The sequence below is a fragment of the Canis lupus genome, chromosome 7 (assembly GCF_048164855.1).
Source record: "Canis lupus baileyi chromosome 7, mCanLup2.hap1, whole genome shotgun sequence".
NCBI classification, from domain to species: Eukaryota; Metazoa; Chordata; class Mammalia; order Carnivora; family Canidae; genus Canis; species Canis lupus.
The window spans coordinates 46,208,635-46,231,009 of record NC_132844.1 but is presented as its reverse complement, the minus strand read 5'-3'; the positions used below and the strand labels follow the sequence as shown (position 1 = coordinate 46,231,009).

General features: G+C 35.9%; 1 pseudogene; it reads right to left on the bottom strand.

The window, feature by feature from the left end:
* The window catches only part of LOC140636410 (large ribosomal subunit protein bL9m pseudogene), a 63,378-nt pseudogene extending 41,203 nt beyond the window's left edge, over positions 1-22,175 (bottom strand).
* Positions 22,176-22,375: the final 200 nt, after the last annotated feature.

Sequence of the window (22,375 nt, the reverse complement as noted above, 5' to 3'; positions counted from 1 at the left end):
CTAGAACCAGGAAATCAGTCTCTCAGGATGGCACGCAAGCAGCAGTGGTTTTTAGGTGCCTGTCAGGTGATAACCAGTGATCTCACACACCGCTGGCAAATTCACTTTCATTTTAATTATTTACTCAATCCAGTGGTTAGTGGGAAAAGATAATAGCGGTAGCTTTATCAAGAATGATTCTGACATCATTCTGTTCAGCACAAAGAAGAGCTGTGGTGTGCCAGAGAAGGCCATCACTGGCAGATGAGACTGAGTGAGGACATGCTACCACATATTTGCCATCCCTGCATTAGGCTTTTTGTTTTTGTTTGTTTTTATTGTTTGGTTCATGGGTTATTTTTTTTCCTGCATACAGGTTTTCAAAACAACAAGCAATGTCTGCTCATAGAGAGTGTTTTTAATTCCTTCCACAAGTTCCGTAAGTTCCTTAGAACCTGCTTTCTTTGACCCCTTATGAATAATTTGGCCTTCCTTCTAGATAGTTAAGCCCAGGTTGCATAGGTTTTACCTCTGGAAAACTCCCAGGAAGGGCCAAATATTTGAGAATGCATAGAAAGAATAAAAAGCCACAGTAAACAATAAAAAGAATTCTCAGTTTTATAGTGCTTCGTAGACATTGGTACATTGATTCTCATGAAACACTTTAAAAATAAGAGGTATACTCATTGTGAAAAGCTAAAAATCACTGCTCATAATATAAGTGACTTTTACAGGCATGATAAAAATCACCTTCCTTTCTGTGTTCAAACTTGCATCATGCATGTATCTTTCCAGTGCTAGAACTAACAAAAGTATTTGAACTTGCTACTTTTCTTGCTTCGATTTTATTTCCTCTTTATAATTTCAAAATTATTTTTTTAGGAAAATGAAAAAAAATAGCCTAACCTGTTGCCTCCACTTCTTTACTATTGAGTCCTTTAGACTCTTGCAGCCGACCTTTAACTACTACATTATGTAGATTATCAATTTAGGACTTCTGTATACAGATGATAGGGTGATATCAGATTATAAAATCTTCCTTCCCCAATGCTTGATAACATGCAAAATTTTTAAATTTAAGGCAAAAATTCACCAGTATCAAACAAAAAGAGAAAAGAATTTTGACTTCAGGGTGTAAACCTCAAAGGTGACAGCAAAGAAAAGAACTGATAAATTGTGGAGTAACACTATTCCTAAGTATCCCTAATCCAACCTCAGAAGCTGTACTCTAAATAAACAAAATGGTCATAGTTCTTACATAGATCTTCATGTTTGCAAGTAATTAGGTTTATGAATATTATTTTTTTCTCCTTCTTGACTCGGGAATGAGGATTAGAAAAAGTGGAAAGCCACAGGATGATTGAGTGAAAATAGAAATAGTTGCCATAGAGAGTCTGGCTAAATGGTAGAAATGAAATATGGTATGTGACTCTCACTGACAGAAATAGAGCCTCTAGGATCTGTTGGTAAATTAGGGGAGCCATCAGAATTTATTTATCTCCTCATGATAAGTGACTACATTCACCACCAGGTCAAGAATAGTCTGGCATAGAACAATTAAAAAGAATCTCAGATAAGAGTACAGAATTAATTCCAGCTGAATTTTCTCCTTATCTGGACAAAGCTGCCTAAATTCAACATGAATACGATGTAAAGAAGAGGCATAGTGGCCATTGCAAAACCTGCTACTGTAAGAAGAAAGCAAATTAAAGTAAAAGAACATGACACATAAATGAAAGATGAAGTACTCATCTAGAGGAAGAAACTTAAAGATGAAAATTTCTCTGGAATACTTTATTTTTTAGAAAACTCAATGAAATAAAAGCTCAAAGACCATTGATAAAACAACATAACAAGGTAATTCTACATTTGATTTCTTCCCAGAAGTTCAGATTCACAAAGCCAGTTGTCAAACTTGCAACTCCAAATGGATGCATATTAAACATTTCAGGATTAACCAGATCAAAACAGAATTTTTTAATTCTAAATATGTTTGCCTTTCAGTCTTCCTAATTATAATAAAGGTCACCACCAACCACATATTTACTCAAGCCAAAAATATACTTATTCCTTCTTTCCATCATCCCTCACAACCAATTCATCAGCAAATCTTATGTAGACAGAAAATCAATAAGGAAACAGTGGCTTTGATCTACTTTTTAGAATAGATGGTTTGAACGGATATATACAGAACATTCCATCCCTAAACAGCAGAATACATATTCTTTTCAACAGCACATGGAGTTTCCTTCAGGAGGATCATATATGTTAGGCCACAAAACAAGCCTCAGTAAATTTAGGATTGAAATCATATCAAGTATCTTTTCCAGCCAAATGGTATGAAACTAAAAATCGGGATGCCTGGGTGGCTCAATAGTTGAGCATCTGCCTTTGGCTCAGGGCATGATCCTGGAGTCGCAGGATGGAGTCCTGCATCCAGTTTCCTGCATGGAGCCTGCTTCTTCCTCTGCCTGTGTCTCTGCCTCTCTCTCTCTCTCTCTCTCTCTCTGTGTGTGTGTCTCATGAATAAATAAGTAAAATAAAAATAAAATCTAAAGAAAAAGAAACTAAAAGTCAATTATGAAAAAAAACTGGAAAAAACAAATACGTGGAGGCTAAACAGTGTGCTACTAAACAAATAATGGGTCAATGAAGAAATCAGAGAGGAAATTAAAAAAATACATAGAGACAAATCTTATTCTGAGTTATCACACACACAAAAAAAAACTGGAAATGAAATCCAACAAACTTCAACTTTTGAAAGATTTTCCTAACTGAATAAATAGGTTTCAACAAGCATTAGTCAGTAGGAAAAACCATGCTGAAAGAGAAACTAACAAAACTAGACAAATAGAAAAAAAGTAAGGAATGAAAAGAATTGTTGAAAGTCAGGGAATAGGTGTAAAAAAACAAAAATTATGTCCAAAACAAATTACAAAGTGTATGTGCGAGGCTTAACTCAAGTGATCATTTAATAAGGATCATTGAGAAAGGCAGAAAATCGAGTAAGAGAATGAAATAGATTAAAGAAGAATTATTGAAACAAGAAATTGTAAGAATCATGAGACTGCTCATATTTACTTCTATGTGAATACATTTAAAACTTGATTGAAGTAGATAACTTTCAATGGAAATACAGATTATCAAAATTCATCCCATTATATAAAGTCTAAACAGACCAACTTTCATATATGAAATACAGATAATAATTAAATAATTTACCCTTTTCCTTCTAAGAGCAACTGACCCAGATATTTTTTACAAAGTCTATTAAACCCTAAAGACCAAATAGTCCTAATGCTTTATAAATTGTTTCAGGGAATTGTAATGCATTAAGTTCCCTAATTATTTTTATGAATTCTATATGAATAAACCTGGTAGATACAGAAACATATTTGTGAATATTAATGCAAAAATACTAGATAAAATGTTAGAAATCTAAGATCATACTAAGAAAATAATACAACTCATTAGGTGTAATTTATTCTAGTAATGAAAATTTGGTTGAATATTAAGAGATCATTTAATATAATAAACTATGGTATGTGGCAAAGAAAATTTTCCCTTATGCTAAAGCTAATCCAGACCAAGACCCTAACTTTCTTTAAATCTATGAAGGCTAAGAATGGTGAAGAAGCTACAGAAGAAATGTTTGAAGCTACTAGAGGTTGGTTCATGAGGTTTGAGAGGAAAAAAATCTCCCTAATATTATAGTACAAGATGAAGTAGTAGCAAGTGCAGTTTTTGAAACTGCTATAGGTTACCTTCAGACCTAGCCAAGATAATTCATGAAGGTGTCCACACTGAACCACAGATTTTCAATGTGGATGAAACAGTCATCTACTGCAAGGAGATTCCAACTAGGATTTTCATAGCTAGAGAAGAAAAGTCAATGCTTGCTTTCAAGTTCAAAGGAAAGATTGACAGGGTGCATTAAGGACTAATGCAACTGGTTACTCTAAGTTGGAACAATGCTCACTTACTAATCTGAAAATTCCTAGGGCCCTTAGGAATTACTCTAAATCTACTTTGCATGTGCTTTTTAAATGGATTGACAAAGCCTGGATGACAGCACATCTGTTTACAACATAGTTTACTGAATATGTTAAGCCCACTGTTGAGAACTACTACTCAGAAAAAAAAAGATTCCTATATTTCAGAATATGACTGCTCATTGACAATGCATCTGGTCACCCAAGAGCTCTGATGGAGATGCATTACAAGATTAATGTTGTTTTCATGCCTCCTAACACAACATTCTGTAGCCCATGGATCAAGAAGTAATTTCAACTTTCAAGTATTCTTATGTAAGAAATTCATTTCAAAAGTTTATAGCTGAGGAGCTGCTTCATATGGATGAACAAAGTGGTTTCCTGAGATGGAATCTACTCCTCGAGATGACAACAAAGAGTTTAGAATAAAACATAAATTAGTTGATAAAGCAGTGGCAGGCTTCAAGAGGATTGACTCCAATTTTGAAAGAAGTTCTGTAGGTATAATGTTATCTCAAACATGCTACAGAGAAACTGTGAGAGGAAGAGTCAATGTGGCAGACTTCATTGTTGTCTTATTTTTAGAAATCGCCATAGCCATCTGAAACTTCAACAACCATCATTCTGATCAGTCAGTAGACATCAGCATGGAGGCAAGATCCTCCACCAGCAAAAAGATCACTCACTGAAAGCTCAGATGATGATTAGCAATTTGGAGCAGTAAAATGTCTTTAAATTGAGGTATGTATATTTTTAAACACATATTGCACACTTGATAGACTATAATGTAAGCATAACTTTTATATGCATTGGGAAACCAAAAAAATCATTAGGCACATTTTATTGTAATACTCACTTGGCAAACTGAATCTGCAATATCTTTGAAGTTTGCCTAAATTCCCCAAAAGTGTATAACTCAAGAAAGAAATTCCCCAAAAGTGTATAACTCAAATATAGATATTTAAAGAAAACAAAGTAATTTCTAACGCTAGAATTTCTAAAGCTAGAGTAAATTCTGATTTCTTATCACACTTAGAAATGCCTCCAAATATTTATCATTATTTATAGAGCTATATGTGATCTGGCCTCTATTATCTCTGAGCTCACCTAATACCTACCTTCTTGCAGCTTGTTCCACTGCCTGCCCCTTCACCCTCTATCTCTTTACCCTATTGTGTTTACTTCTTTTTTATTTTTTTTTATTTTATTTTTTTTTTAATTTATTTATGATAGTCACAGAGAGAGAGAGAGAGAGAGGCAGAGGGAGAAGCAGGCTCCATGCACCGGGAGCCTGATGTGGGATTCGATCCCGGGTCTCCAGGATCGCGCCCTGGGCCAAAGGCAGGCGCCAAACCGCTGCGCCACCCAGGGATCCCACTTCTTTTGTATTTAATCACACTTAATCTACCTCAGATAAACTCAAATTAGGAGCCACTCATAAAATGCAAACTTTAAGAAAGCCTATTGTTGTCTCCCTCAGTTCTTTTTCCATCTCTGACTAATACGTTGCCTGGCACATTCTAAGTACTGAATAACTATTTTCATATTTGAAAATGAGTGTTTGGCACTCATGACTTCAACCAGTAAATTCAAGGGGTTTTTTTCTTTTCTTTCTTTTTTCCTTTTCTCTTTTTAAACTAATACATGATATGACATTTAATTTTGGATCACTTCTAGCTTCATTAATTTCTACTCATACTTGACTTTTGTGCCACCATCTGCCTTCTTTTCTTCTTACCTCTCCTACTCCTTTCTCTTTTTCATGCCTTTGACTTGACCTGATCTCCACTTAAATGTTTTCTACAGAATTCTATTGGGCTAGCATGGCAGATCATAAGGGCAAATGCCTAAATTTGGAAATATAATAAATGGCCAGAAGCCCCCAAAACTTGCAGTGTGACATGTTCACCTTTGTTAAAAAAAAAAATCCTATCTGCCTTCATGTCTGAGCTGTAGGAAATTTTCATTATCCTTTTATGCATTAATTAAAGTAACATTAGTGGTAACAAACAATCCTGAACATTACCCTAACTTAACTGCATTAAGAGTGTGTTTCTTGCTCATGTTGCAGTCTACCTATTGATTCAGCTTTGTTCATATCCGGGATCTGACAGCCTCTGGGTTTGGAATCATTTATGTACAGTTAGTGGATGGAGAAAGAGCATGAAGGGAGCTACTATACACAAGGGCATCCCTTAAGTGTCTTGCATCATGTCTGCTTTTATGGCACTGACCAGTTGCACTCAGTCACATAGCCAAACTCAGTTCGAAGAAGTCTGAGAAATATAGTCTAGCTGTGGGTTCTGGAGGAAGAGGACACAGGCTTTGTGAAGACGGTAGTCTCTGTCATACCTAAATGGAAGCATGGTGAAAGTCTACAAGGCAAACATGACAGCACTTGGGAGTTAACCTGATAAAAGAGGAAGCAATAAGACATAAATTTTATGAGCAGTTTTAGTGCTCAGGGAAAACTTTGCTAGGATCTGATCTTTGTTTTTAGTATTGCCTAGTAGGTCATCAATTTATACTATGAATTGGGGATTTGAGAGCTACATTTATGAAGACTGTTAGCCTCCCACCTCACATGGCCCCTTGGTTTAGACATTAAGTATTGGGTTCCTCAAATTTAGAGTGCCCTTATGACTCCTTTCTTAGTTTTCAAAGACAAGTGGTTCTTGACGACCTGTCAGCTTCGTCAGCCATGCCACAGTGGAGCTGTCATCTAACATCCAGGACTAAGACTCATTTCAGCAAACTTTCTTTGGTCCTCTCATTTCTCCTTGGCAAGCTCAGAAATAGGTCCAGCTTCAAGTATTCTCTGTGCATTATAATGTAACTTAGAGCTGTTTTCTGAATGTTTTAACTTAGATGTCATGTTTGTAGTTAAAAATGTAAGCTATGAAATCAAATAGATCTTAGATCCCTGACCTCTCATCTAATAGTTGTATGACTTTAGGGAATTTACTCAACCCATCGCAGCTTCTGGCTCCTCATCACCCCCAAAATTAAGATGTGATAGAATGTGTTAACCTGTTGTTAACATCGCTTAATCATAATAAAACCAGTAGGTGACATTTTCTTTCTGCATTTCTTATTCTAGTTAAAATACATGAGTACCTACTAAATTGCCCATGTGAGAAATATGACTGTCAGCCTAAACACCTTCTCTGTCACACTAATTAGTTGTCAAGATCTATTAATTTTACCCTGTGACAGAGACTGCTGGCTGCTCAGGAAAATTGATTCCTCTTCTTTCTGGTCATCTAGAAAGAACTAGATGACATTATAGTTAGGTGTGATCCTAAGACTGATCTCTAATCAGGGAAATATAGGTGGAAGTGATATGTAACACTTCCAGGGATGGCTCATAAAAAATTGCAGGTTTGATTCACCTTACCCTTTCCCTTCTGCCTGCTGTGTTTGCATTCAGGGTGACCTTGGACATTACTTGTGAAGACATGGAGCTTACTTCGCTCTGGGTCTGTGAATGACTGCGTGGAGCAGATCACTGTCCCACTGCCACCTTTCCATCCACAGTTAATGTAGGACTTGCTGTGGAGTTTTTGGACTTTTCAGCTGAGCAAGAAATATACTTGCATTTGAACTGCTGAATATTTGGGCATCTATTTGTTATAGTGATTGGACTACTTTTAAAATCCTTGGGCTGCCCGGGTGGCTCAGTGGCTTAGCGCCACCTTCAGTCCCTGGTGTGGTCCTGGAGACCCGGGATGGAGTCCCATGTCAGGCTCCTTGCATGGAATGGAGCCTGCTTCTCCCTCTGCCTGTGTCTGTGCCTTTCTCTCTCTGTGTGTATGTCTCTCATGAATAAATAAATAAAATTAAAAATAAATAAGTAAAATAAAGTCTTTTTAAAAATTCTGTTACCCTGTAAGATCCTATTTATGACCCAGGAAGCACTTCATAATTACATGATTTTCTCTTCATTCGGATCTGTTTTCACCTTCCTCCCTGTGCATATCATTATGGGTCTATACTACAACTGCTCACTGATACCATTGATGGAACATGTTTCACTTTCCCTTTGTAGGTTAAATATCTGTGTACCTTAAATATCTGACTTCTTTATCTACAAAATGGATTCCTATTAGTACACAAGGACTCAATTTTTAAGTACCTCTCTTTGATTCTTCACCTCATCCCCAGCTCCCACTTGGAATGAGGTATGTTTTCATCTCTTCTTCTCAACACTCCATACATTTCTCTAATATTTCTCATATGAAGATGCTGTGTAACTATTTGCTTACTGGTTTTTATTGTCAATACTAGGTTATTTTTTATTTAAGACTAGGGATTTTTCCCTCTTAATATGGCCATTTTTTTATTACTCAATATGCAGTCATTTTTTCTGGGAAGATATTTATTGAATGTGCTTTTCTCATGTCATAATAAACTATCCCAACATTCAGTGGCTTCAAATAACCATTTTATTTTGTTTACAATTTCAGAGATCATAAGTTTGTGAAGGGATTGGTTGCAGTGTTTATACCTTTGATCCTTGAAGAATAATCTGGGGCAATGGGTTGCTTCAGGATCTCTTCTGTGATAGCTGCTTCATTCACATTTCTGGGCCTCAGAGTTCTGTGGGCTCTCTCTACATCTCTATCTCTTCATCTATCTATCTATCTATCTATCTATCTATCTATCCATCTATCTATCTATCATCTATCTATCTAATATCTCTTTTATCTCTCCTCTCTCCACATGATATCTCATTTTCCAGAGAATCTCCATGTGGTTTGTACTTCTCACACCATGGTAGTTTCAGTGTTACACTTCCTCAAGGCAGCTGACTTCCATAAGGATGTGCACTAAACCAAATGTTCCAAAAATTCTTGGTAGAACCTGCAAAATTGGTTATGATATTGCCCCATATTTCCAGGACATCACTTCTTCTGCATTTTATTAGATATGTAAGTCATAAGGCAAGCCTGATGTCAAGGGTAAGAGTTCATCTGTCAATGCGAAGAATGGCATCTTTAATATAGTACAATAAATAAATGGATATACTGAGCATACTCTAAAGTGTCACGATCTAAGTAGTGAATATATATATATAATTAAAAATAAAATCCCAGAACAATTACCTTATAAAGTTAAAATGTTATACACTCAAGTGTACCAGATACTATATTAATTTGGGCAAACAAATTATCTATGGGTTTGGGGAGTCAGAATCTGAAAGTGGATTAAGCATGTAAGTGAATCATAGTCTCTCCCATCCAGTGTACAAAGAGAGTACATTGTTGTATCTCAGCTAAACTCAATAAAAGACCAATGTGAAAATATTCATAAAAACAAAAAATGATTTTAACATTTGCTAATGTGTGTAGGTCTTTAGGAAATGAGAAATGAGTAGTTTTTTCAATTGTAGAAAACATAAGAATAAGTGTATATATAAAAAATGTTCACTTTTGTCATATTACTAAGAACTACACTTTTTCTGGCTTAGGATTTTGCCAACAGGTATAAGGTTACAATTACAGTTTGTTCTGATATCATCATTGTAAGTATTATAAAGCAAACAGAGACAAAGTAGAGAGGTATTTTTTCTTTAGGTAGTATGTACATGTCATTATCATGATTATCTTGAGGATATAGGAAAACTTGTGAGTGGTGGGTTGGGTTTTAGCTGACAGGAATTGAGGCTTCCAGTGACAACTATGCAGGAGAAGGTTATTTCTAGGACAATTGATGAGGTAGATTTTTGGATCAGTGTTAGGGTAAAGTAGGGGACTTCTTTCTTTCTCTGTAATCTGAGCTCATAGGTCCCTGATTATAAGACATTATGTGTCCCAGAACTATTTCAAGAATGATATCCAACTATCCTTCACCATGTGAAAATAGTTTGGGAATCGGGTTACTAAAATGAGTGTACCATTCATCAACTATGGCAACAGCTGCAAATGTAGTGAAATGAGGCAGAAAAAGTCTCTGAAGCAAGTTTGGGCATCCATGAGTGCGATTCATAATGAATATCTGTCATAGTCCAGTTGCAGAAAATAGCAACCATTCTAGTTATTTTAAAGAGAAAGGGATTTAAAATAGGACGTTGTCATAAGAATTACAGGCTGAGTGTTCAGGAATGAACCCCCAAAACACACTACTTAACTGGACTCCCAGAAGAGCTGCTACCTCTGCCACGGTGAGGATGGAGGGGCACCTGGAGGCTACCCCTCACACTTTGGGGCTTGGTACCTACTTATGTAGCAGTGATCTGCATGCTTACATCTCAGCAACCCCAAAAACTCATGACCGCAACACTACTGCAGGCATGCTGCATATCTCCATGCTCCTTTTGCTTGCAGCAACAGCAGCTTGTCTGCAGCTTCACTTCTGCATGTCTAATCTTGAGAGTGCATTTAATTGGCTGACACTAATTTGCATCCATAACTCTGGATATAAGGGAGTTTGCGCAAAGTAGTTTCCGCAAAGTAGTTTCCAGCTCTCCAGCCTCTTGCAGTTAAGGAAGGCAATTAAGAAGGAGTTTGAAATGGCTGATTGCCACTTCCCCTCATCCACCACAAGAGGCCCTGAACATTAAGAGCAGCCGCGGTGGTACTTTGTGAGGAAGAATGACACTGTCCTCTCTCCAAGGCTGTCCTGTGGCTACCAGCATTCTTCCCACCAAGTCCGTGCTCCTCATAGGGCCAGGCAGTTGTAGAACTGGCAGCCCATGGTCGAATGCAAAATCTGGAGAGGGGAAGGACAGAGCACAGCTCTTACACAGAGTTGGACAACCTATCTGGGATCCCTTTCTTCAATTAAGCTAATGTAAGGCTCCTGCTCTAATAATCTGTTTTTATGAAGAAAATACAATTTGACTTTGTGTGGTTACAGATTGATGAGGCCAGGCATGTACAGGTTAGAGTACAGTTTCCATACTTAAGAAAAAAATCCAAAAAGCAAACTTTGAGCCCAAACTTCAACATCTCCCAGATAAAACTGTAATACAATATATTCTAGGACCCTAAAGCCCGGCCAAAACAAGGCCGTAAAATGAAAGCTCAGAAGTATTTTAAAAGTTGTTTTTAAATATTAAGGAAATTACATATGTTTATTATGAGGACTATAAAAGTTTTTAGTGGTTTTATATAAAGAAATTGCTATGTCAAGCCAGTATTGAAAGTAAAAGGCACAATTTTGCTAACTTATGAGAAGATGAAACGTGTAATTTTTAATTAGGCAACACTGGATTACCTTTTAAGTTGAGTACTTGGAGTGAATGAACACAGAAGATAGAGCTAGCTGAGGTCGAGCTCATTGGTATTGCTTGAATCAATCACATCAGTAACTGCAAGCATGAGCTCACAGATTGTGCTGCTTTGTGGGTAGGATGAAAAATAAATTGATAAATAAATCTGCTCTTGAAATCAAAATGTACTCCTGTTGCGGCTATGTTATTAGTTTTTCTTTTCATGAGAAAACTAATACCTAAAAGCTCTCTAATTGTCCTCAACTGTGTTGTTGCGTTTAGTAGAGACGGAGCTTGAGCAATGAATAAATTGTTCTCTCACACTGGTAAAACAATGTACTAAATGAGATTTAGTACCAGGGAACCGGGGATTATGATACACAAATAAAAGTAATCATATTAAATCTCTGTTAAACTGAAGTTCAGACTCTAACCTTTACCCTCTGTCAAGTTCTCCCAGACTCTGACCTACACACCATCCCCCCTTTTTTGCTATTGCATCTTGTGTTCTTCTACAATAGTACTAATTGCCTTAAATTTTAACTTTTGGTGTGATTTCCTTTCTACATCAATATAGTGTGTTCCATGAGATCAATGTTTTTTATTTTATTCCACTTTGAATCCTCAGCATCAAAAGCGTAGTGTCTCACATCAAGCATGTGCTCCATAAACATGGGTTAAATAAATATCTACAATTGCTTATGCCTTTGACTTACTTATTCAATTCACCCCCTGATGTTTCTTTCAATAAGAAAATATATTGTAGGTGATTTAGGAGGTTGCTGAAGAACACAGCTAACATTTATGTCTATAATTGTATTGGAGAAAAAAAGCTAATAAACCAAAAGAAATATATATAAAATACTAACAATGGTGTACCATCTAATCTACATGATAGTTCAGAGCTTCAATAGAACAACCATGATAATTCACAGGAAGGAGAGATGGTAATGGATATGTGTGCAGGATATGAAAGTATTCCTGCATGGAGAGGTCAAGCTGATGTGACTGATCTGGCTAGAGATTTCTCAGATTTTTACGTTGGTAAAAATATTTGTTGGACACCCACTGGGGAAGGTGTCCTTTTGGTTCCATAACAAATACCAAATACCAATGGTTCTCAACTTATGGGAATAACTTTCTAGAATTCTCAAGGATAAAAGTAGGAAATACAATTGGAAATGTAGGGTCTCTGAAACACTGGTGCTGTGTTTGTTGTAGTGAAGCCCTGCCCCATGAATTGTGTATTGTGCCTGAGAAGTATCCAGAGGAGTACTAAGGTTATTACCAACACAACTCCTATCCTGACACCTGAGAAACAGTAGTCCCTGGGAAAAAGCAGATACCTTAAAAGCAAGTAATGGGTGAAGTAAGACCCATTGTGGAAGATGGATGAACATTAATAATGATGAAATTATCAAACTGGGTTTGTAAGGAATTAATTTCACTATCTGAATTAGATATTTTTATTATTTAAATTTTAGATGTTTGATTAAAGTTACAATTATTATAAATCTACATAAACTAAATTTTAGTTTTATTTTTCTTCACTCCATAATCCTCCTAAAATAACATGAAAATAATACTGAGAAAAAATAAATGCAATTAACAACTTATTCAAGGTTATATATTAAATAAAATAATAATGTGCAATTATTTTTTCTTGGGTATTTGCTTTCAGGTGGATGTTTCCTACTGTTAATTAAGTAACAAACTATTCTTAAGTAGCATTAATATCATCACCAATCAATTGTATTACATTCAATATTTATGAGTTTGAACAAATTCAATCCTTATTTTATGATTAGAAGAACATAGTGGAAGAAACACTGAGTGGATACCTATTTATGAAGCTTTCAACACGATCTGAAAAAAAGGGAAAATACTGGGTAAAAACTAAGGAAAAAATGTTTGATCTGTATTTTCAAAGAAAATCAAAACTAAGCCTCTACATATATCAGATATTAATCACTAAACTATTATTATATTCAATAAAATATTTCTTATTCTCTGACACCAGAGGTTTCTTCTATTTGCTAGTTTGTAATACAAAAAGGTTTCCCAAATGAGTAAGTTTGTAAATAAACTAAATAAAATACAATGTTTTATGGAAGATTTTTGAGTTATTATAGCAATTTTGAGTGAATAATTTGAATTTAGTTTTACATTACTTAAAAAGTAAGATTTACAATATTACAAAGATGATGTAGCATTCATGAACAGAGCCCTACATCTTTTGAAATTACTCAAAAACAAATGACTACTCATTTTCTAACAAACTGATTTTGATATTATGTGGCCATTTTAATCTTGGAAAGATTTTGTTGTTCTCATTTCCTAGAAGTATAGAAAATGTCCCTATTACTGGGTAGGATTTTTTGTTTTGTTTTGTTTTTTTGTTTCTTTCTTTTTTTTTTTTTTTTTAGAGCATATCTATATAGTGTTCTCTTGGAAATAATCAATGTAGAAAATGGATAATGCGTAAGACATGTGGGTGGCTCAGCGGTTGAGCGTCTGCCTTTGGCTCAGGTCGTGATCCCAGAATCCCGGGATCGAGTCCTGCCTGGGGCTTTCTCCAAGGCGCCTGCTTCTCCCTCTGCCTATGTCTCTCCTCTCTCTGTGTGTGTCTCTCATGAATAAATAAATAAAATCTTTAAAAAAAAAAGAAAATGGACAGTGGGTTGATGGACTTTAGAAAGTCAGTGAACACTCTGAAACAGTGTGAGAAGTACTGCATGTACCTGCTCATTTATTTTTTTGGGGGGGGCGGGGAAGGGTTGGGTCTGTATGTTTATAGATTCCCAAACTGGTTTGTGGAAGGAAAAAGGATTCACTGATGCTCAAGCCACTGATTAGTAAATATCGCTTAATGTTTAAGTATTTATGCTTTATGGTTTTCATCTTTGTATCCATTTCCATTTCTGTCTCCCTCACTGTCTACATCTACTTATCTATATAGTTATTAATATCAAGTGTGGCTAGGCAACCATGTGTAGAAAAGAAAATAGTAGCATCTATGCACATTTTCTTGTTTGTATATTATTTATAATTGTAATGTATATTATTTGTGAGCATTTATGTATATTCATTAGTTATTTATTTCTCATTTCACTTTCTCCCTTTCACCTACTCTTTTGTGTAAGGAGTACTGATAGTATTTCTGATTTAGTATTTAGATTGCTGAATATGGAGGAGGGATATTGAATGAACTAGAAAAGAAATTAACACCACACGGAGATGGATATAGAGACTTCTGGGTCCTTGTACTTTCTCTTTTTCAGAGAGCAACTTAATTTGTACAAAGAATACTTCCCTTTTTAGGTGAATATATAAAATGGTTTTGTATATGATGTATGGAAGATTAATAGGGTACAAAGGTAAGAATAGATGATCAAGAGCCATAGAGGCAAACCATTAGCTATTTGTTGGCTCTCAGATTCATTCTTGTCCTTCCATGCTTTCTGCTGAGCTAGAAGCTAGAAAACTACATATCCCAGATTACCTTACCAATGGACTCCTAGCTACTTTCTGCTAATAGGAAATCTTGGTCTGACTATGAAAGATGGGAAAGAAAAGTGATTCTTTTTCTGCTTCTAGAGGGCCACCAGCAGCAGCTCCAGCAGTGGCAGCAGTAGCAGCAATGAGAAAACCTGGATTTCACAGTCTTTCTCAAGCAGTAGAGTCCTATTCACAACAGTGGTAGGAGTGCTAGAGCAACCGTGGCAGCATGGTGTTCATGGGCTCTGGTTGTGGCCAAGGCAGTGCTAACTGTGGATGATAATCAGATCTTCAGGCTTCTGCCATAAGTGTGTGGGTGCATTAATGGCTTTTATGTAGACTGCAGGTGTCCGTCACAGAACTGTGAAAATAAGAGTGATAGAAAAACATACCAATAACAGGCAGCTTACACTTAAATGTATAACCCTATAATGTTGGTTAAAATCATTTTGCTAGTTTTTACATATGATTTAAACACAAAAAGTAGCAAAAAAGATTTTAACGAACATTGCAGGGTTATAAATTTACAAAAGAAACCTACCAGTAATGGCACAGTAACATAAAGTCAGATTAACAGGTCTTATAATTGTAGGGATACAGTAAAATTAAACACTACTATGCCCTAAATAAGTTGAGAATTTAATTCAGAAGAATGCTTCAAGAGACAAAAGCAGGCTGCAATTTGCCAGTAAAGCCACTTCTTAAGAACTGATTCATATAATGAATCATTTTTAGAATGAAAATTACCTCAGAAATCATCAGGTTAATACTCTTTCTTTCCAAATGGAAAGGATAGTTCTGACAGTGATTTCCTAAAATTTACAAGACTAGTTCGTGACTTGGAAAAAGCACCCAGATTTCTCTCTCAATAACAGCATTTTGCTGTAAGTGGGATGGTCAGGATGAAAGAGTCTGAACCTTTATGGATTTGCTATACTAATTCTTTTACAGGCACATTGACCTTGAAACCTTGCAAGATCACTAGTTCAGTAGAGAGAAAAGGTTGATGCTTTGAAAAATCTGGTTTTGGCATTTTGCACAGTCTGGAGAATTCACACAGATTATAGACATTTGCTAAATGTCTTCATTTTTTACATGGCATTAGGTTGTTTCACATGTACGTGAAGTCTCACATGCTCAACAGATGTTTTTGGGTGATCTTATTTCAGCTTTTAGAAGCTGATTTTTGTGAACTTTTAGACCGAATATAGTCAAATATCAGCAATTTCCTATAGTTCGACCAACTAAAAAAAAGTTGGTGTTCTGATTAGATTGAAAAAATTGAAGCGGTTTCAAATGTGTCATATTTCAGGAAAATTTTGCTAATTTTATCTTAGAGGTGGAAATTCTCTGAGATCTACAAAGACCTCTTGATTTTCACGCTTATCCTCTTACTCCAGCATCAGACCACAGCCAATCAGTTCACTTAACGTATAGAGCATTTCTGTGTTGTGCCAATTATAGTAGAGAATTTATTTAGGAGATGAGTGGGGAAAAACATCCTAATTAGATTGCCATTTAACCCTATACTCTCTAAACTTCCCTGGGGGAGCTTCAATGATGAGGCCTTGGTAAGGATTCAGGCGTGACCAAAAGGACTGGTGAGGTAGTCCTTAAGGTGGATGCCAGTGTCCAGAAGACAAGACCACAGAGTCAAGATAATTCTCTAAGTCCACAATTTACATATTTTTCCTTATGTATCAAATAGTTAGTTTATAAAGTAAAACTGCAAAGAAAATCTTTATTTCCACTGACGTCTACTTTCTTTTTTCTCCCTCCCTTCCCTCCTTTGTGTGTGTGTATGTTGAAGGAAGAACTCTTTATCATAGACGATGTTAGACTGTGCAAGTCTTGCTAACTGATAATGCTTGAAACGCAGACTGATCAGAAACACTGAGAAAGGTTACTTGTCTAGTGAAACGTATCAGTAGAGATCAAGATACAGATAAATGTGTTCATTATAGTTCAACCTAAATGGTGAACATGAATCTATCTGGTAGATAAATCTGTATTTGGACAGTCCATTAAAAAAGGCATTAACAATTTTAAATGCATCATTGAGCATTTTATTACCCTTACCTATTGGCTTTAAAACTCAATAAGTAGGGAAGAAAAAAATTCAAATTAATACACATTTCTATTTTGCAATGTAAGTGTATTGATTTAGTTTTAAACTAATTAATAAATTTTTTAAAATGTCAAGTTCAGCAGTATAGCATTAGAATTATATGTCTTTAAGTATAAATACTGTATATGTTTAACAATTAAACGTGTTTTATGGAAGGTAATTTCTTGTTCTTTCTTAATTCACTTTTGCTGTGATTTTAAGAACATGTTAATTAGAAATGTAAGTTATAGGAAAAGACTATCCCTAAAATTGATAATAATTTTAATATATTAATTTGGGAAGATGTTCTAAGAAAATTATAATATTCATATTTTCTGAAAATTAGATATAAAGAAAAAAGTCTTTTATGAAAGTGACATGAGTTTCTACATTATTTATCCTAATTCTACCAGTTAAGGTCCAGGCAGGCAAATAAAAACCACTTTAACTATTTGAATCATAAGAAACTGAATAAAAAGAAATTGATTATTCAGATGAGGGAAAAATTGTGAAGCCAGAGAGAGCAATGACTGAATCCAGAGATGAATATAGCAGGCAACTGAACTTCCCCAGGGATTTGAGACAATTAGAGAAGCCCATTGAGAGTACAGGAGGGCAGCTTGGGTGGCTCAGCAGTTTAGTGCCACCTTCAACCCTGTACATGATCCTGGAGACCTGGCATCTAGTCCCACATCAGGCTTCTTGCACGGAGCCTGCTTCTCCCTTTGTGTGTGTCTCTGCCTCTCTCTCTCTCTCTGTGTTTCTTTCATGAGTAAATAAATAAAATCTTAAAAAAAAAAAAAAAAAAAAAGCACAGAAGCCAGAGTCCTAAGGACAACCTGGAACCATAGCAGAGGCTACCAAGAAATTGCAGGGACCATGGACAGAGGGGCTGTAACTAACCCCTCTCAGATGAAACCACAAAAGAGGTGCAGTCGCTGCTGGATGCAGTCCCTGGCATCTTTCTGTCTTCTATCAATATACTATCAATGCTTTCTATTTTCTTAATAGGTGGTCAGTTGATAGGGAGCCTGAAAAATATGTTTGTGGTGGCTTTGCAAATGTTCAGTTAGATCTTCTGTAGAGGCCTACACGATGGTGTAGAGGCCCTCCTCAGCTGGTTCTCTTCTGGATCTATCCCTGTATTTGTGCCATATTTCTGGAGGGCAGTACCAAGCCAATTAACACAGCAGAGGTACAAATACAGGCACTTTTGGGCAAGATGTGGGACTTAAAAAAAAACAAAAACAAAAACAAAAAAAAACATGGCTGCAATTCAAGGATCTCCCTGTGGACTTAAACAAACTTAGTACTGCACTATGGTTTTATATTTTCTGCTTAAAAAGGAGTCGGACATGCATTAACATCTGAAGGCACTTTCCACCTTCTCTTGCTTTCTCCCTTTTTTTCCTTCATAGGCCTCCTCTTATAAATCTCTTTCATGTGTCTTTGGTAGCTTATTAAAGGTCTTTATCTCCTGCAGTGGTGTGGCTGATGCAACTAAGTAGAACTGACGTTCTGATAATTAGTCACAGAGCTCCAGTGATATTTAAAAGTTCATCCAAGGCAGATGTCCTGTATTATAGTCAGGGTCCTGGTTGAGAACTCCTGGGACTATAAATGTAGAATGGAGACATTGATGTGCCTCTGAGCTTGTTGGTTCTGCAGATCTCCTTGATGCCCTTAGCTTGCACAGTTGGCTCACCCTTCCCTACCAAAGCTAGCACTTCCCCCATGCTGGAAGACTGCAGAGGCCTTTTCCCTGCAAGCTAACAGGTATCCCTATTTAGGAATGCCCCTACCTCTTCTCCTTGCTGACAGACCTATAACTACACTAAAATCCCTACATAACCTTGCCAAGAGGTTGCCATGCCTAATAAGGAAGAAAAGAGAGTATATACCAAAAGAGCTGTAAGAACTACCCAGCATATATTGACAGGAACCACAGTAGTACTAAGGGTGCTTGATCAAGGGAGCGAAGACATTAGAGTAGATAAGTGAGAATTCATTAACTTGAGGGCAAATCCTCAGGACATAGGACTTAATAACTTGGAAAATACCACAGGGGATGAGGTCAAATAGGCTCTTAGAAGCCTAAAGAAATCAAGAACCAATTCTGCAATAGAAATGCCTGAATTGCTCTGGTAGACAGCAGAGGAGAGAATAAAGAGGTAGAGGGAAATGGGCATGCCAGAATGAACATATTATATAAGGCCACAATGGATTATGCTCCATTGGAGGGCCCAGAGTGCATTTTTTTTCACCAAGGCTATCAGGAATGTGCCAGTGAAAACAGCATGGGTATCACTAAATAGTTCTGGGATGGGTCAGGCGATGGATGATAATAGGAGAGATGATCACGCAGTTGGGCTCATAATACCCCAGGAAACAATACTCCCTCCCCCCCTCAACTCCTATTAATAGAGTACAAGTGATGAGTACGACCACAACTGGCAATATTAAAGTGGCAGCCAAGGGGCTCAACTAGCATGGATTTGTGCAGATGGTTATGAGACCATGGTATACCTAGGGGTAAAGTGGACAGGCTAGATAAAAGATTGCTGTTTAATATTTATAGCCAGAAGGAGGGGGAGTAGAAGGCCTAGGAAGGTCTCCTTGGTAAGAATATTGTGATAATTTCTTTCATTTCCCAGGGTTGAACCCATTTCCATATCCAGATCACATTCATGGACCCAAATATGGCAATTCCAATTATAAATGACAACTAAGTCTGTCCTTTGGAAGATAAGCCCACAAAAACAAACAAACAAACAAACAAACAAACACACAAGGGAGCTGTTCTTAAAGACATTTTTTTTCTCTAAAATACATATCAAAGATGAAGTATGTGAATGAGAGTAGGGCAAATAGGTAAACACAGCAGGGTTTCTTAAAAAAGTTAATGAAGCTTTTAGAAATTTCTTGAAACCTAACATTAGTTGTAAACTATATAACTATATAATTCTAGATTTTGTTCCTCCTATTTCTGCAAGAAATACAATTAAGACATGTCTGGCATAACTATATTTCTGCAAGAAATACAATTAAGACATGTCTGGCATAACTATATATGCCAAAATGTAAAATTAAATGTTTGATTTGAACATTGTTAATTCAATGCCTGTCCCTCAAACTATAAATTTTGTTGCCACTCATTTCAACCTCTTTCATCAATAAGAAATTCCATAAATTTCTATTTTTCTCTAGTATTCTTAGCATATTTTGACTCTGTTGTTAAATTATGTTATTAATAATTCATTGTATTTATGTATTTATGTATTTTGGCTTAAATTATGTATATAAAAAATTCACAAATGAACCTGCTACACTAAAGTAATGACCCAAACCATCATACTCTATGCGTAAAAGTAAGTAGATAGAGACAACACAAATTTCCATCAAGTATAGAACTGATAAATCAGCAAATATTCCCACAATGGAATAACAATAATGGAAATGAACAAACTACTGTTAACATGCAATAACATAGATAAATCACAAACACAATAATGAAAGAAAGAAGGCAAATACAAAAGAATACATGACAATTCCACTTACATAAATTCAAACAAGCAGAAGTTAACCTCTGAATGGAAGTCAGCACAGCAGCCATCTTTTGGGAGAAGGGCAGGTGTCTGCCTTGGGAGAAGCTTTTTGAGTATTCTTGATGCTCTAATTCTTCACCGGGGTGGTGGCTACATGGGACGGGTCACTGTGAAAATTGGGGATATATTTTTATGATTTGTGATATATTTGTGGCATGTTAGATAAAAAGTTTTTAAAAAATGAATGTTCAAATAAAGGTTAGCATTGAGATAGTGAACTATCCCTGTATGCTATAATAAGTCGTATATCTGAATTGACAAAAGACTGTTGTGCCATGCAGACACGTCCACTTCCCTAAGATAAAAAAGCACATGTATTTTCTTAAGTCTAATCAATTATCTTATAATATGTAGACCATTTCAAAGACTTTCATAAGAATCTCATTGCAATTAAGACAAAATGAATGCTCTGTATCATAACCTACAAGTACTGCATTATCTAATACCTTAGTCACACTGAGCATCCTTCCCCACTTTGCTGTGTCCTCAGGATGAACAGGACTTCTTTAAGCTCTAAGTATTTGCCAAGATCTCTCACATCAGAGTCTTGATATGACTGTCCCACCTGCCTGATATGTCCCCCCCAACCCTTTCACTTTGTTAATTTTCACTTAGCATCTAGACTCCCAGAAAGAGATATTCCCTGGTTACATAACTGGTATAAATCTCCAAGGCTATGTTTTAGTATCTTGCCTCATAGCACTTATGACAGCTGAGATTGTTGAGATTGTTTATTTAATTCTTGTCTCATACTACATGCCATGACACTTGTGAGGACAACCACCTTGTCTGTTTTTGTTTGTTTAAGTTGCTCTTTAATTTTGAAATAGTTTGTGTCACAAGTGGTTGCAAAAGTGGTACAGAGTTCCTCTGTATTCTTCATGCAGCTTCCCTTAATAGTAACATCTCAATCATTGTCAAAGTAGGAAATTAGCATAGGTGCCATATTATAAACTTAAATGCAGAGTGACTATATTTATTATCATTGTAAATTACCTCTTATTATAGTATTGATATATAATTAGCTTTATATAAATATTTTAAATGAATATTGATTGGATGAGAATCTGAAAAAATCATATTTTAATCTAAATTTCCTCACCTATGAGAGTATAAGACTGTTTTACAAAATATTTCCACTCCTGGATTCTTTGAATTATTAGACATTACCACCACTGTCTTCCAGGAAAGGAATGTACATTTAGATTATTTTTTTCCAAAGTTGCAATAATTTTCCTTGATTACTCAATTCTTCCTAATCGTTGCCAGTTAGCTGATTTTCAGTTGAAGTCTTAGGTTCTAGAAACATGACCATTAGAGGAGGGAATCAGCATCCATTAACATTCTATTTTATAAATCAGAATTAAGAAGTTCTGTGGGCGAGCAGAATTATGCCCAGAAAAAGGATATATTTGAGAAACTTCATTATATGAAAAAGAAAATCCTGGAATATTATTTAATTTTAAGTTTTTTAAGAGATAGAGTAGGCCTGGGAATCATTAGACATTGTTACAACATTGTGGAAACGACTCTGATCCCGTCTTGCTCCCCTAATATTTTCTTCTCTGTATTTTTATAACAGCATCTGGTGTTTCCAAATCAAACTCAGAATTTAAAAATCTGGATTTATATGTTTGAGGTCTGTTTAGTTATGACCACTATGCTTCAAAGTGATATCCTGTGTATTTTTACAAGACCCTATACTCAGTTACTCAAGGAACACATCTTAGTCTTTACATGATTTCATAGTCATATTTAACCACCACCACCACCACCACCATTCTTTACCCAATCCTATTTCTAAATACACTCCTTCTCATCAACTTAGTTTAAAGAACCAGAGGACTAGATACTTTCTTACTCTTCTATATTCTATATTCTATATTCCCCTACTTCTTACCTAAAAATATCCCAATGCCAATCTGTAGGTTGAAGATATATCCCCAAGCCTTGCTTTTATCTTTTCTTTAAGGGAATGGAA